Source organism: Pholis gunnellus, assembly GCF_910591455.1.
Source record: "Pholis gunnellus genome assembly, chromosome: 4".
NCBI lineage: Eukaryota > Metazoa > Chordata > Actinopteri > Perciformes > Pholidae > Pholis > Pholis gunnellus.
The window spans coordinates 27478544-27496580 of record NC_136530.1 but is presented as its reverse complement, the minus strand read 5'-3'; positions in this window follow the sequence as shown (position 1 = coordinate 27496580).

The following is an 18037-nucleotide window of genomic DNA, read 5'->3' as shown; positions in this document are numbered from 1 at the left end:
ATAGGGGCGAAAGACTAATCGAACCAGTAGCTGGTTCCCTCCGAAGTTTCCTTCAGGATAGCTGGGGGAGTTTCCCTCCACTGCATTCACGTGAATATGGTGTATAGAAAGTGTTGAATCATAATGCTCGCGGTGCCCACGTTACCTGAAGGCAACGTGGTTGAGGAAGTTCCTCAGCCTTCTTTGTTATGCTGTCACTCATGTTGACACGCCCCTCTCAGTTGATGCCACGCCCCCATGTTAGATCAGGGTCAAAAGTCTGAACTGAAAAAAAACGATCTGAAAGTGAAAAACCCGATTTGAATCTGAAAATATAAAATCTGAACCTGATCAAAATATATATGAAAGTGAAAAATAAAAAAAATGTATTCAAAACAATTCTAGAACTGAATCAAAACCCCAAAAATGTTTTCATACACTTATTTTTATTTTGAATACATTGCTGTATTTTTCAATGTTCAAGACCACAACTTGAACTTTCAGGTCCAAATTTTATTTTTAAATGAACAAAACGTTTGACCTGGATTTAGCTCCATACAAGACAACAAAAAACAACTCAGACTTAAAATCAAATAACAACAATGACAAAAAAAGTTATATAACTAAACAAACATTGAGAGACACGGGGCAGCATCTCGTACCAAGGATCAAGGATTCAATCACATCCCCGATAAAAGAAAAATGTCAATCAATTTGGTGCGATGGATGATTTCCCATATAATCCAAGAAGGGTTGCTATACCTTGTATAATGTTTTACTCTTATTCCTTAATCAGTAAGTTATTTTCTCTAAAGGTTTACAACTATTCATTTCAGAGAGCCACATTCCAAATAAGACAGGTACATCTGATTTCCATTTCAACGCAACACATTTTTCAGCCAGCAACAGTTCTGCATGGCTATTTTTAAGGATGGATTTAGTAAAGTTACCCAATAAACAAGTCTCCGGGTCCAATAGAAAGTCAAAACCATGAATACTAGATAGGGAGTTGCATACTCCTTGCCAAAACCTCTTTAGTGAAGGGCACTGCCAAGTGGAGTGTAAACATGTTCCCTCTTCTAGACCACATCTAAAACAAAGGGGCAAACTATTGGAGTTGTAATTGTGCAATTTATATGGAGTGATATATAGCTGATGGTTCTTTCTTTCTATTGATGTCACCCCACCTCCATGTGTGTGCATACAGTAGGTGCTGAATGTGATTACACACAAGCTGTACATTGGTTCATATATCAAATTTGGACCTTTCATAGCAATAGCTTGGAGACAATAGAGAAAATATGGTAGATTTGTATTTGCTATATGAATGCGTACGTCAATCCACTTAATAATAGTTGAGTGATTAAAATTCATACATATGCCGACGCATTTAGTATCTATGATAAATAAAGGTGGGGAGATTCAAAACAGCTTATAGCAATATCTGTGCAGTGACTGATATATGAGACGGCTTTCACCATTAAAGGTAGGCGATAAAAAGACGTATGGAGTTTAATCACTTGCCTGTGATAGTACAGTGACTCATATTGGTTCAGCAGCACAAGAGCATAATGATGCACTTTTCTTATCAGACCAATAGAATGCCATGCATATTTGAAATGTGCATGCGTCAACACTGATTTCTGTGCTATTTGGTAATAATTAACTGTGTTGAAGGTGGGTGTGATTGTATGAATACTATAATATTATAATGATGTTAAAATTAGGATAAAGGATGCATATTTGTGTGAGTCCCTTTGAAGAAATCATAACGGGCCTGAAGTGATAAATCAAGTAAACAATCAGAATGAGTTATAAGCCATTCATTGAAATTAGTTACTAAGACTTTGTAATGGATACGTTTCCTTATTCTCAGCTGATGGAATGAGTGTTTGTTCATGAAACAACCAAAATGTTGTATATTTTCATTGGACATAAACACACAAAGCAGGTGTGTTGCTATATTATCTATATCATAAAATGAGCAAACACAAAATAATTGTGGCAAGGTTGCATGACTCTCTGGAACCATTTAAATCAGGGGTCTCAAACTCAATTTACCTGGGGGCCACTGGAGCTAGGGTCTGGGTGAGGCTGGGCCGCATCAGGTTTTCAACAAAAAAAACGCATTTATTAAAAACAGAAAAAAAAAGAAAAAAAAACTGTCTTCAATGCTTTTGCTTCTGCTATACCCTACACTTTTTCAGTGCTTTGGTTCCGGTTTTCCACAAGAAAAGCTCTGATAAAACATTCCACTGTTCTCAAATATCTTAATTTTTAATTTTCTACACAAAATAAGATGAAAAAATAAATAAACAAATAAAGAATAAAGAAAATAAATCAATCAATCAGTAATAAATAAATAAAATAATAATAAAACAGCAAATAAGAAAAACTTAAGAAACCACATATAGTTGGTGGGTAGAGAAATTATTTTTTTTCAGATTCAAATTAACAGTATTAACAGTTATTTAACCTTTAACATGAACATTAATGAAACTTTCAACATGAGCTGTTCTGAACATGGCTTCTCTTGCCTACTTTTGGCTAGAGGTCTGGCAGCGCTTCCTCTTGCATAGCCGAGCCACATTTGGCTTGAGGGAGGAAGCAATTGAGACCCTCAGTAGACTTTGAAGATGCTCATCAGTAAGTCTGGTCCTGTACTTGGACTTATTGAAGTTCAAGGTGGAGAAGAGCTTTTCACACAAGTACGTGCTCCCAAAAAGGCACATGGTCCGCTTGAACATTCTGGAAAGCTCAGGGAAGCTGGGAGTCAATTCTCTCAAAAATTGCCCAAGCTTGTCTGCTCTTCCACTCACCTCCCTGAACTTGGCTTTGAGTTCAGAGTTGCACTGCAGGTCAATGAGCTCCATTTGAAGCACAGGAGGGGCATCTTGCACATCAAAGGAGAAGGGGTCCGCAAAAATTTGAAATGTGGCTCTGTGCGTCTTGAAGTCTGCAAATCTGTGGTCAAATTCCTCCTGTAGCTTCAAAATGGCATCAGCATACTTCTCACCACTGAATGGTGTGCCTGCATCCACAAGTGCCTTGCATGCTGGGAAATGGCAAAGGTTTGTCTGAGATAGCTGAACTTTCCATAGCATAAGTTTTGTGGAGAATGCTCTCACATTGTCATAGGCAGCACTGACAAGTTGCCCCTGGCCTTGTAACCTCTTGTTCAGTACATTAAGCTCATGCGTGACATCAACAAGAAAAGCTAAGTCCATGAGCCATATAGGATCACTTAACACAGGAACAGCCACCCCATTCTTCTCCATGAAGACTTTCACTTCTGCTCTCAACTCAAAAAATCTCTTCAACATGTTTCCCCTGCTGAGCCAACGTACCTCGGTGAAGTAAAGCACGTCCCCATATTCTGACTCCATTTCTTCTAAAAAAGCACGGAACCTTCTGTGTTTTAAGCCCCTGGATCTGATGTGGTTGATGCATTGCACAACAACAGACATCACGTTGTCAAATTTCAGGCATTTGCTGCAAAGGGCCTGCTGATGGATAATGCAGTGCAGAGCTATGGCTTCCTCCACACCCTCCTCTTCCAGTTTTTTTTGAACAAGTGCCACCAGTCCATTTTTCCTCCCTGTCATTGATGGCGCTCCATCAGTTGTTATCCCAACAAATCTCTTCCATGAAAAACCGGCATTCTCAATGGCATCACACAGCTGGTGAAATATCTCCTGAGCGGTGGTCTGGCCATGCATTGGCATTACTGTGAGCAACTCCTCTGTCACTTCAAAATTGTCATCAACACCACGGACATATATTGCGAGCTGGGCAGTGTCAGTGATGTCTGTGGTCTCATCAAGAGCGACTGAGTATACACTGAAACATTTTGCTTTCTCACACAGTTGATCATAAATGTCACTTGACATGTCACAAATGCGCTCTGCCACGGTGTTGGCAGAAAGGCTGATGTTGCTGAACTGACCTTTCTTTTCTGGACAGACAATACTTGCAGCCTGTAACAGGCACTTTTTGACAAATTCACCTTCTGTAAATGGCTTTCCTGCTTTAGCAATCATCTCACTAACCACATAGCTAGCTTCGACTGCTGCGTTATTCTCTTTGGTTACTTTCTTAAAAAAATCTTGTTGCTTCAGTAGACATGTTTTAAGATTGGCAACTCGGTTGGCTCTCTCATCTCCCTGGTATTTTGCATAGTCCTCAGCATGTCTAGTTGTGTAATGACGTTTCAAATTGTATTCCTTATGCACCGCAACTTTCTCTGTGCAAATAAGACACGTCGGAGTGCCCCTGTGCTCCACAAAGAAATACTGAATTTCCCACTTTTCCTGAAATTGTCTGTGCTCATCACCAACCTTTCTCTTCACTGCAGGCTTTGAGAAAGACATGTTTGGGGCTGTGTAATATATAATTCCACTAGGTATCGCTGTTGTGTTGAAGTTTAAGTTTTAGTGTTTAGCTGACGTACAAAGAACGTAATTTCCGCTGGTACCAGATTGGCTCAGGGTCCTGCGCCTGCATATGACGTCGAGCACGGCACAGTTAGTGATTGGTTGAACGTCAGAAACCATGGAAACACAAAGTGTTTGTGGTGGCCGTTTAATATTTATATTATAAGTTCTCCCTATAAACGTGCATTTTTTTCACACTGACAGGATCAGATAGTTACAATAAGTGTCCGACAACATACTAGAAAGGAGAAATGAACGTATGTCTACCTTTAGCTTGAGATCGCTGTTTGTTGCGAGAGCCAATCAGTGTGGAGAGTCTCATAACGTTACTGCACACAGGTCCTGTGCGGTGTCCTGCAGGCTGCTGTGCCCGCTGCAGTTTATGGAAGACAGAGTTTACCGACAACCGTTTAACGACCAGGAGAGTTTATGTTTCGCAGCCGGCTCTGGAGGGAGAGAGCCGGTGAATCCCCTGTGAACTTCCCCTGACCGGGGGAATGGGACTGGACCGGAGTTCGCTGGCGGTTTACCTGACCGGGAGTTTCGGAGGGAGAGAACCGGAGGAAAACCGACGAGATTACATACAAAGTCAATGCAGACCGGAGGTTGTTTATTTTTTTCGCGGGACTGGACCGGAGGACTGAACCACTGCTAGCTGGCAGGCAGCCGGCTCAGAGCAGCAGCACTGAAGGATAGAACTGGGGGAAAAACCCACAGTTTACCGGCGGCCGTTTACTGACCATGGGAGTATTTTTGAGTATTTTGCGATTATTTTTGTCGCTTTTGCTGTGAACACCCCTTTAGTCCACACAGCAACAGAACAACAACAAACAGCGATCTCAAGCTAAAGGTAGACATACGTTCATTTCTCCTTTCTAGTATGTTGTCGGACACTTATTGTAACTATCTGAGCCTGTCAGTGTGAAAAAAATGCACGTTTATAGGGAGAACTAGGGAGAATGTGACGCCTCCAGAGGGTATCATGTACCCAGAAATGACAGCGGAGCTTCGGACTTTCAGAGCAGTACAGCGCAGTGATGGTGGTGATCTCAGTCATGGATGATGAGAGAAAAAGCAAAACAGGCGGGCTCGCTCGCGTATGGGCGAGACAAAATCGTGTCAATTGTGTCCGGTGTGCACACAGCTTTAAGCTGTCATTTCTGGGTACATGATACCATACAGCATCCATGTCAAACTCGCGCGGGCCGCACTAACATTAAACTTTCATATCAAGGCGGGGGCCTCAAACTAGCGTCCGGCGGGCCGCATTTGGCCCGCGGGCCGCGAGTTTGAGACCCCTGATTTAAATAGTATAATATTACTATATGAATTATATAATGTTATGTCATATTATATAATACTATACACCACTAGCATCATATTTATTCCAAATTGGACAATAATGCAGTTTAACAAATTGACAATTCACATTTAAAACTGGTATAGGTGTTGTCCCTTCATTAAAACCCTTGCACAATAAAAGTGGTCTGCTCTATAGTGGCCCAGGTACAGTATAGTAAGTTTAAAAGGTAATATTATATAGTCATATTATGGTATGTTAAAAAGTCACAAAAAAGTCATGGTATATTAAGTTTAAATATCGTAGTATAAAATGCCATGTCAAATGTCATAAGTCGAAAAAAGTTATATTATGGGCCATCAAAAAGACTAAAACAATTCATAGTATATAATGAACCCCAAAAGATATATTATAGTATGCCCAGAAAAGTAATTTTAAAGTTATAGTATAGTATGTTGAAAAACGTTTTTAAAAAGTCATAATATATCGTGTCAAAAAAGTCAAAAAAGTTATATTATAGTATGTCCAAAAAAGTCATAAAAACATAATTGTATAGTACGCTGAAAAAAGTAAAAAGAAAGTAATTATAGATTATTTCGAAAAACATCATAATAAAGTCTTTGTATAGTTTGTCTTAAAAAGTTATAGAAAAGTACATCAAAAAAGTCAAAGAATAGTACATAGAATTAAGTTATAGTACATCATGTCTAAAAATGTATAAGAAAGTAATTGAATGGCATGAAACTGTACTTGAAAGACAGTCACTGCAAACAGCTGGTGTTGGTGAACTCTAACACCAACTGCCCTTATTACCACAAGGTTTCATTTTCTATTACCATGCATGTTTAATTAACAAGATACAATATGTAAATGAGGCAGTTTGGGAGATGTTGGAAGGTCAATAGTTTCTTTTTGGACCAAGCTGAACTAGCAAGTTCCCTCTGCTTCCAATCTTTGTGCTAAGCTAGGCTCAAGGTGTCACACAACAGACATACACTGACGCTTACACAAACACTGTTGGATATAATTCTCTCTCTCTTTGTCTTTCTTTTTCTCTCTTACTCACACACCCACCCACACACACACACACACACACACACACACACACACACACACACACACACACACACACACACACACACGCACACACGCACACACACACACACACACACACACACAACAACACAGGCAAATAGGTCATCGTGAACTCGTTTTGGCCTCAGTGGTTTTCACTGCACTTATACTCAACTCTCAACTCCAAACCAAAACAACTGCATGAACCTCACTCAGTAGCACAATTACACACACACCCTCCCATTGGTAGTCACAACGACACACACGCGCACACACACACACACAGGCCAGGAAGCCGTGAACTATTGTCTTTCCTGAACACTCTGACATCAGCAGGATGGAAATAATGACTACACTCTGAGAACTGCATTATTGATTGCAAGGCACTGCATTCTGTTGGACCCAATTGTGGTACCGGTGGCACACTATGAAAAACCTCTTCTTTAGAACAAGAAATACAGACCAACCACAAACAATATGATTCATGAAGAAATGTAATCAGCAAACTGTTCTTTAACAGTTTGATCATCATCCTAAACCTACAAGACAGTAAAGGAAGTCCAATGTTAGCTGAACTCAAAGTCAAACATCCAAGAAGTTTTTATGTGTATTTCTTCTCTATTTATACATCCAGACCATGCCGACCCACTCAACCATTGCCCTGATGGATGTTTGTGGGTGACACACTTTGGATGACATTTTGAACTGAGATGTGTGTATTTTATCACTTTCCTTCATATAGAACTTGTTTCCACATTGCAACTGGATGCAAGTGGTGTCATAATCTATATTTCTTTCAGCTGAATTGAAATTTAATTGCAGTATGCAAATCAGTTTGACCACGGACAAGCATGCCCGTCATGGCTGAGGTTTTAGCCTGTAGGTGTTTGTTTGTACATTTCAGAAGAAGTATACACTGTTTGCTATTAGAAGTACTGTACAGTGACCTGAGGATTCCCGGGGTGTTTCCATGGGCTCCACCTTGGTCATTGATGTTGGAGTGTTAGAATTAAAATGTAAAGTGCTCCCCTTCTGTGTCACGAAAGTTGCCAGGTGCTTGTTGTCTTTTGCCATAAACCCCTGATGGCAGGCCTTTCCCTAATTGTTAGGGGATGTGATTGGGCTCACAGGCTAATGTGGTGCCCTCTTTAAATAGTTTGACATGGATTCTACATTTGATATGCATACTTATTCTCTGACAGGCTGTTCTCACTTGATACTCACAGGGTATCAAGGTAATCCCCTCCGAGTTTAAAGAGTGAAGCTAATGCCGAAGTGAAATGCATTCTTTCTATTGAAGTCAAGCCACCTCAGTAAATATGAGTTTATGGTCTCAATCTCTAGTTTCAAGTCTTCAATACAGCATGATGTTCATTTAGTAAATGATGGTCCATTTAGAGTCAAACAGACCATAAAGCAGGGGATGCTTGTGATTGACAGGTCACTACCACGGCGTTGTCCGTGTTTATGTCTAAGAACTTTAACCCTTTTACAGTGTGATGAAAGTTAACAGTAGCCATTTGGGTCACCAAAAAGCCCTTATTTAACGTTATACCTATATAATAGGTCCACCCTCTCGTGTCAGTTCTGGTTGCGGAAAGAAAAGATGGCGACGGACAAAAGCCAAGATGGCAACGGACAAAATGCCGAACTTGAGGTTTCAAAACAGTAGCCCACATACCAATGGTTGACATCACGATCACTACGTCCACTTCTTATACAGTCTATGTATACCCACATGTTAGCTCAACACTCACTGCTTTAATGAAAGCCTTAACTGTCATTTTCTTTCTGTTAGGAAAAGCCCTCTTCACAGTTTTTTTCTTTATCAATTTCTCTTCCTCTACATCGTTTGTCTGGTTTTCCCAACTCTCAACACCAGCAATGCATGGGGACGCACAGTTCATAGAAATATGATCAAACCCCAACAGGTCTCACAGTTGAGTGTACCAGGGTGACGTGGTGTCATTGTTGTTGGAGGTAGGCGGTGAGCTCAGGCTGTGGAGTTATAACAGTCCTGAACAATACAGCTTCCTCCGTCTGCAGTGGAGTTCCCAGGAATGTATACACACAGCTCCTTTCTCTCATTACTTGTGCTCCAAAAATAGGTGATTGCACCAGTTATTATATTTTTGGCATTGTATGTTCCTTCCTTTTAATTCATGTACCTGCATTACAGTGTGTGGTAAAACTGAGCTAATGTCTGCTACTATATGGCACAGGATCCCAATCCAAACACACAGGCTTGTTTCTGTTACATTTGAGATGCCAAAGACCTCAGTAACCCAACTGAGTAAAACAATACAGAGAAAGATGTAGAATTTTCTAAAGCTCTGTATTCTTTACAAATGTCCGTGCACAAAATACAAAAACAACCAGTAGCTTATACAATGTCATTATAACAACATCAAAAAGTGCACAAAACAATATTGAAGCTGATTGATTGACAGAATGTCACTTCAACATTTCCCCATTTTGGAGACATCCTCCCTTGACAATTCTGTCTATCACAATGTTGTGGCTGTATTCCCCTATCATATATATTACAGATGTCAATATTCAAGGATCATTTATTGTGATTATGCAACACAGGGTTGCATGACAAAATGTAGTTGTTGCCCATTTGTTGCACAAGAAAAAACATGACAAACAAAACAAAACACAAGCAGCAGTGCATTCATGTGGTGCATGTTTTTTTATTTTGCTTCAAGAGGAATGCAATCTGCAGCAACAAAATGATTCTCTGGGCAGATAATATGGCCAAGATTAAAAATGCAACATCAGGGAAACACTGTACATCAACTTTGAATATGTTTGAGAACCAGGAAGTTGGGATGCTCCTCTTTTTACTTTTATTCAAACAATGGGTCAAATTACTATGTAATGTGGGTGTCGCTCAGCAGAACAAACCTGAGAATTAGCATCAACTCTGCAGTTCCCCTCAGCTCTACAGAGCTTTATAGAGTCTTTAAGCTCATTGTTTTGGTTTTAAGACCCACAACTTTAGTGGTTTGGTTCAGTCTCACAGCTCTCATTAACCTGTTTTGCAGCAACAGCAGGCAGCTGTTTTCAGTAATAAATGACAAACTCGCTGTACACTACCTGCTCAGCAACAAACAGCAGACAGATAATGTTGAGAGTAGCTGTTGAACATAGTGGAGTATTTAGTGGGTAAAGAGACAGGTGCACTTCTCTGGACTTGGTGGAGACCAAAACAGAGCGTAGACGAGAGAGACTATTGGACTTACAGTACATCTAGAAACACTTCAAATGAAGGCTTCTCTCACTCTGTGTATGCAGGATGTGTTAACATGCAACATGTTAGCTGAAGCAACTATACAGGACTGTCTCAGAAAATTAGAATATTGTGATAATCCCCATACGTGTGATTTAGTTTACTGAACCAAGCTGAGTGTTTTTCAAGGCTCAGGAAACCCTTGCAGGTGTTTCGAGTTAATTAGACGATTCAAGTGATTAGTTGAATACCCTACTAGTATACTTTTTCATGATATTCTAATATTTAGAGATAGGATATTTGAGTTTTCTTAAGCTGTAAGCCATAATCAGCAATATTAAAAGAATAAAAGGCTTGCAATATTTCAGTTGATTTGTAATGAATCCAGAATGCATGACATTTTTGTTTTTTTAATTGCATTACACAAAATAAAGAACTTTATCACAATATTCTAATTTTCTGAGACAGTCCTGTATACACAGTATGTCAAACGGGTTATTTTAGCCTTGTATAGGAGTTCAGCTTCCCAAGTGGATCAAAAAACATCTGATTAATGCAGCTTTAAATATATTTAGACATCTTTATATGCATCATTATATACTTCACCCTTTGTCATCTTAGCCCTTTGACTGATTAAGACTGCTGAGTTTAATATATCAATATAAAATAAGTTTGGGTGTATACTTCACCCTATACAAATACTCTTTCCTGTACCTGGCTTAAATATAGAAATTGGATCCTATCACCAGCTGATCCAATGAAGAAAAAGTGAATTCAACATGTAAATTGTTAACTGAGCTTTGTCGTTGCATAAAACCATTATCTGGTGGTAATACCATCTATTTTTCAATTGCAAAATGAAATCTAAGATGACTAATATTGTTAGCAGACTGTAGTATTTGGTATTAAAGAGGATTATTCAGGTATAAAGCAAACCCGCATCCCACTAGAGACCATTCATAAGTTCACCTGAAGCTGTTAAACAAACACAAGTCACTTATAAAAATGTTGAAGACCACATGTGAGGCTATATTTTTCATGTTTCCCTGCAGTGTGTACAGTGTCAGTTCATGCAATCAGCTGATGGTTCACATTCAAATAAGATTCACAATTCTTTTTACAGCAAACATTGTCTGATAAATGACCTGAATCAGGAATAGGAAGTAAAAGTGAAACTGTTAAGACCATTTTGTCGAGCTGGGCATCCTGTGGGGATTGTTTTAATCGTATATCTTTATTTGTCAGAAAATTCCTTCTTCGTGTTTTAACTAGCATTAATCCTGAGACAAACACTTCAAAGATGCTGTTCCACCTTTTTTTAGCCTCTTTACAGTGAATTCCCCGCTGAGGCATGTGTGCAGCACAATACAGGGATAATGGTGTGCAGCTTAAGTCCTTCATGTGTGCACAAGGCACTGCTGAAAGGCAGTTAACTACCTATGAAAATCCTATCTACTCCATCTGTCAACACAAGATGATGTGGTGTCACTGCAGAGGGATTTAACTACAGAGATATACTTTGGTGTAAAGACAAAGTCGGTGACCAAACACAGAGCAAGAATGAGCTTCAGCATAAAGTTCAGCAGGAGTTCAGTATAAACCTTCTGACCACGGTACACCTGCTAGAGTGTCTGAGGGCACAAATGAGCTTCTATTAAGGGACAGAATGATAACTATGGAGGTGGGGAGGAGCCTGAATCATTGAATATCTCACTTCAAAAAAAAAGAAAAACTGACACTCCTCCGAGCATTTTTTTTAAATATGTTTGTTGTTGTGAGGTCAGCTCATATTTTTATAGATTTGGAAAAAAAATATTATACCAAATTTCAAGAATCTTTAATTACTACCACGTCAATGTTTTGGTGTGTGCTTGAGGTAGATAATAGGGACAGTCATCGGCTAAGCAGATTCCGTACTACACTGTGATATAGAATGTGAGAACACTATCACAGCTCCCTGTCTTTGATACCTTAAACTTCCGGAGTTGTCTCAGGAAGAACAATGGTTGGTGGGCTTTTTCTGCACAATATGGCTAACATTGATATTCCATTTAAGAGAAGAGAATTGGTGGTATAAGTCCAACAGGCCAGGAAACAGATAATATTATTGCCCAAAATGTCCGTTGCAAACATCCATTGCAATTTACAACTTGGACCTGCTGTAGTAACTGTACGTTTCTTGTGTAATTACAAATTATTGGCGACATTTTAGGTGCACTCAGATAATGTTATCTTAACTGATAAATGCTACTGTCAAAATACAATGTCCAAGTCATTGTTGTCTTGCCAGTCATATGCGGAGTCAAATGACAAGATGGATAGGGGTTTCATCTGTGTGTGTCCTGGCAAGAGTCTGTGTTTAGCCTAGCTTAGCGCAAAGGGTGGTCGTGAGCGTGCAGGGTAAAAAGACCAAAAGACTAACACCGACAAAGCTACGTCCGTTGCATAGTTTCTACTTAGTTGAAAGTGTGGTCCGCGATGCGTTTCGTTTTTGTATAATACCTGGACTCTAATTACAGACATTAGGGAGCTGCAATTAAAATGTTTGACTTGAAGCGTCTAATGTTATTCTACACTATTTGCAAATGCAGATATCAGAGCGTGTGTGCGTACATGTGTATTTCGAAGAGCTCTCCATGCTCCTGTTCCCCCTCCTGTGTGAGGTCTGAGTAAATATATCTGACTGAAGCCTTTGTCTGCCTTTTCAGTGTTGAGCAACTCAACTCAACTTCTATTGGAGCCGTAATTACTGTACGTTTGCAACACACACACACTGACTCTGTCAATATTGACCCTGCCAGAGCTTACAAGCTGTACGATTTATATGTCGATTTAAAGTTATTTTGCAGGTTAGCCTGTTGTAGTTAGTCATTTGGATAGCTGTAATTGTAGGTTGACACAATGGATCAATGTGGGAGTAAGTAACCAGATGGTCATGCCTCACCAATAGGGTCACAATATTCTCTAAGTATAGGACTTGAGTAACTCTACATACTTTCCACCACTGGTTGCATGTCATTTCCCGGCTCCCTTTCCACTCATTTCCTGTCACTGTCTAAAATAGACATGTATGTCAAGTGAGTGGGTGCAAAGCAACAAGAGAGGCTCAGGACAGGCAGCTGACGGGCTAGCTGGCTGGGAGGGAGGCCGGGACTCGGGCAGGAGGCTGGCAGGCCGGAGGTTAGGGTAGTTGCTGGCCAGCACTGATGCAGAGGAAGCAGGAGCGAAGTTAGAGTGCCTATGACATGGCTGCTCCCTTCTTCTTGATACCGGGGATGTTTGTTGCAGTAGTTAAAGAGGCACTGAATGTCATGTGGGTGACAGTGAGGTGAAAACGGAAGGACCCAAATGCAGTCAATGCAGGCCAGCAGCAACAACTAAGGGGTTTATTGCAAAGGTGAACATACGCTTATTGGTATGTCCAAACAGAAACAGTATAGAGCCCAAAGGATAGCAGGAACGGGGCAGGGAAAAGGGCAGGCAGGCAGGTACAGGGTTCAGTAACAGGTTCAGGTAACAGGGTACTGGATGCAGGTCCAGGTCCAGGTCAGAGGCATCTGGTGGTGGGTAGGTAGAGAATGGCAATGAAGGGGCCTGGGGAAGTGTTCACCGGGGTTTGTTTCCAACCTGTCTGACCGTCGTACTTGTTTCTAGCGATCAAATCACATTTCCAGAACTCAGCCATTGGTGAGTGCAATGTATTACCAATATTCATCAAACAATTCCTGACCAAAACAAGCTTCACTGTAGGTACACGACTGTAGATTGATCATCCCTATTTGCCTCCACATTGCTGCAGTGCCGAGCCCTGTGTATACCCGTGTTTGAACAAGCACCTCTACATACACGGCTGTTGTGATTGTGCATGTGTGCATGTGTGTTGTGAAACCGTGCTATGCTATGTGACATTCTATCTCCACTGAATCCCATCAATAAGCCTCAGGCGCAGTTACTTTTATTTCTGCTTAATCATACGAACAAGCATTTAACCTTAATAATGAACACACGTGGTACCTTCAAAGAAAGAAAGAAAGAAAACCAAAAAGATAGGAACAAAGAATGCTGGAAAGAAAGGACACAACTCATACATATAGCGAAAGGTAGAAAAACCAACTGAGATCTGATGTAACTGGCAATTAATGAATATGAAATGACTGATTAGCTGAATACTTTTTTGGCTGTGTTGCCAGCAATTTGTCAGTTGCAGGCTGTTTGTTCCTGGGGCAGTTTGTGTCATAGTTGTTTTACAAGTTGAAATGTTGAGTGAATGGGGAAAGAGACTATTACTGTACTAGCTGTGCCTCTCTCACAGCAGGAAGCAGAGCAGAACCGCGATGTGAATGTCAACATGACAAGTTGTATTAACACACAGTGTGAACACAGACATCATGACAGGCCTGGCAGGTAATTTGTTCTTCATTCTGCTCCATTGACACTTCTCACCCTTCATTTACCACTCAACAATTTCCTTACCTGCCTCATTTGCAGTGTGCGAATAAACCCCTTGTGCTCCACTATGTATGTCAGGGGGCCTGTTTTGGATAGAGGTCACTGATATACTGTCATCTATAATAAATGTGAATCCTTATTGGTCCAGCGGTCTGTTTGCTTGGAAAACAAGTGGAGAATATAGAGCAGAGGCTAACCCAGCACATTACTTTGCCTCTCTGTCGAAAAACTGCCAATATTATAATATATAATATATAACAAATCTCTGTCTTGGTTTGGATGTTCATGCTCAGAACTGGTTCAAAGCAGACTCAATAGAACACAGGAACACTGTCCTTATGGTCTCTTTGGTAATAACCAACGGGTTCTGTGCTTGGTCCTTTAATATTTACACTCTACAGTAACAATATTATTACACTAACACAGACATGAGACAAAGGCAATCTCCCTGCCATTCATACACATAATGGTTCTAAAATGAAAGTAGCTGGGAATCTGGTTGGATAGCAATCTGAGTTTTAGAAGGAAGCAGCTCGATTGCCAAAATCAAAGCTGAGAAAAGTCACTTCAGCTGGTTTAATTCTGTCAAAAGAACGACGGAGACCCATTACACACTTGTTTCATCATGACAATGTATGCAGCCTGTCAGTAATTGCACACTCAAAGTCCTGTCAGTCATTGTTCTTGGCATTTGGGCACATGTTTCAACAGCTTATTTAAAAATATCCATCAAGTTTGGTGATGTTTGGACAAGCTGTCACTGATTTATGGCCAAAATCACACCAGTTAGGAACTAGTGGCGCCCCCCTATTGAGCGATTTCAAAATGTTTTTAGACACATGGTTTAACATTGTCATGAAAGACATCCTGGGAGTTTTGTATTGATTGGACAAAGAATTTTTGATTTATGGTCAGATGTCGAAAATATGTTTTTCAGAAAAATCCCAAAAGGGCGGTACGTCTAGTCAAGTGGACTTATCTGGTCCAAGGGGTTTTTTATAGAGCACATTGAGCAGGACACGTGTGTCAAATTTGAGTGAAGGGTGTGGCCTTTACAAAAAATGTGTTTTTACTTGTTAATTACATTTGGAGTCATATTTCTTAGGAAGCACTAGCCCATTTCCAGTTGCAGACAACAAATAATAACAAACCGACACAAACTCTTTAGGGGCTTGAACCCAATAATAGATGACAGAAAATTCCATTGTGCAATCCACCATTATGTCTGTGCTTGACTATGGAGACATATCTTCTGCTCCCATGCTGCTCATTCTACCATGGAACAACTTTTTTCTTGCTTTATTCAGGTAAAGTTGCACAAATAAGAACAAACAAGTGAAATGGCCACTACATTGCCAATAGAAAGTCTATCCGGATAATTTCCCTTGTAAAACCAAAAGTCGACATTGAGTTATTTAAAATTTTGTACATAAGTTACAGAACAAAAATACTTATTTTAGCCCAAACCATTATCTTTTCTTTCCTTAACCTAACAAAGTAATTTTGTTGCTGAAACCTAAATTGTTTCTGTGGTTGCTGCACCTAAGTATTCCTTATTAACCCAGAATTGTATCTCAACCGACATAGATCAACTCAGCGCTGTAATATTTTCTGTTAAACTTTAACTCCATTTGCTGTTATGAGCTCACCACCTCTTGTTGACAGTCTTATCTGTCACTGTTGGCCTTAGAAAACCCTCGCTGAGCTTTGTCACATAGACTGGAGGCAGAAGAAAAAACATGTTATATAATGCAAATCAGTTCCTCTACAATCCTCCATAGGAATGTTTTCATAAGCAATAAAGGACCAGTACTAAGTACCAGAAACGGGACATGTAGAGTGTAACTTCACGTTATGTATGTAGGCTAAGCTGCGTGTATGCTGATTTGTCACTGAGATAGACTGTTGCCATGCCAACTCATCAGCTGCTTTAATTGCACTTACCGCTGTCGTCCAATACATTTACACTTAGTTCAGCACAGCTACATGTCCAAAGAATTCTGTCAAAAGAAAAAAACATTGAAGACGTTATCTGAGAAAACATGAATAGTATGTAAACCTAGAAATCCCCCAGTGCCTTGAGATAACACAGTTTAGTGTTTCGTAATCCTGACACCTTATTGCCCCATCTATTTGGAATCTTTGACCCTTGGTACTGCTCTTTTAAAACATGTATATGACAATCAACAATATCATCTCCATTTACTTTAATCTGCAAAGTCTACCTAGAGCAGTGATTTTCAACCGCTGTGCCGCGGCACACCAGGGGGCCGTGAGAGATCGCCAGGTGTGCCGCGGGGAAATGTCCAATTTCACTTAATGAGTCAAAAAAAATATATTATTTAGTTGTTGCAAATACTTTGCCATTGTTGAGCGTCTGAGCTGTAATATAGTGGCTGGCTAAGTAATAATACTCTTCCATGCCGGTGGGTGGCAGTAGGTAGCGCAATAATGACCGTGTTCATTTAAAACGGTAGAATGAAATGATGCGCGGGAGAGGTTGCGATGAAAAGACGAACAGCGATGGAGAAATATTTGAAAAGGAAAAATACAGACTCTGAGCTGGGCCCTGGACTAAATAACCCAGATGAAAAGCCTCGTAAGGATCAACACATTGAGAGACTTGTCATTAAATTGTCAGCATATATCCGGCCCTCAGTACAGAACACATCATTGTTTATCATAACTGGCCGCCACACCACAGAGCTCCGGGACGAAACGTGGCGATGAGCTGGCTTTTTGTGCAACATAACGAAGCATCTCACTGTGCTAAACCTCCAGCTTCAGGGACGTGTGTGATGCAGTAAAAGTCTCCACCGCTGTGTTCCCGACTGCGCATTTTGCTGATAACTGGGCGCACTTGGCACGGAGTTCACTCAGCGATTTGCCGAGTTTACAGCTCAGAAATTTAAATTTGAACTGCTCAGCAATCCTTTTGCTGTTGAAGTGGAAAGAGCACCTGTGCACATCCACATGGAGCTGATAGACCTCCAGTGTAATGATACTCTCAAGGCAAAGTGTGACTCTGTGGGCGCTGCTCAGGTTCCAAGCTTCATCCCCGAAATGATGCCTTAACTCCGCCTACTGTACATGCTGCTCAAATGCTCTGCATGTTTGGAAGCACATACCTGTGTGAGCAGCTTTTCTCTGTGATGAAGATGAACAAAAACTCACACAGGAGTCTCACTGATGCACACCTTCACTCCACACTGAGGGTTTCCACAGAACCTAACCCCAGATATTAATGAACTGGCAGCCAAGAGAAGATGCCAAACATCTGGCTCTGGTACGTATGCATACAATAATGTAGCCTACCTAAACATGTATTCTTTTTGCACTTTGTCTAATATCCCTTCTATCCTGTTTATTAAATGGTGACTCTATTTGGCCCTCAACGTAGTCCCAATTTTTAGTTTAGTCCCTCTCTGGGATTGAGTTTGACACCATGGCATATATGCTGTATTATGATAAAAGCTGTCATTTTGTAACGTTTTTGGTTGTTGGTGTGCCGCGGGATCTTTTTAATGTAAAAAGTGTGCCACGGCTCAGAAAAGGTTGAAAAACACT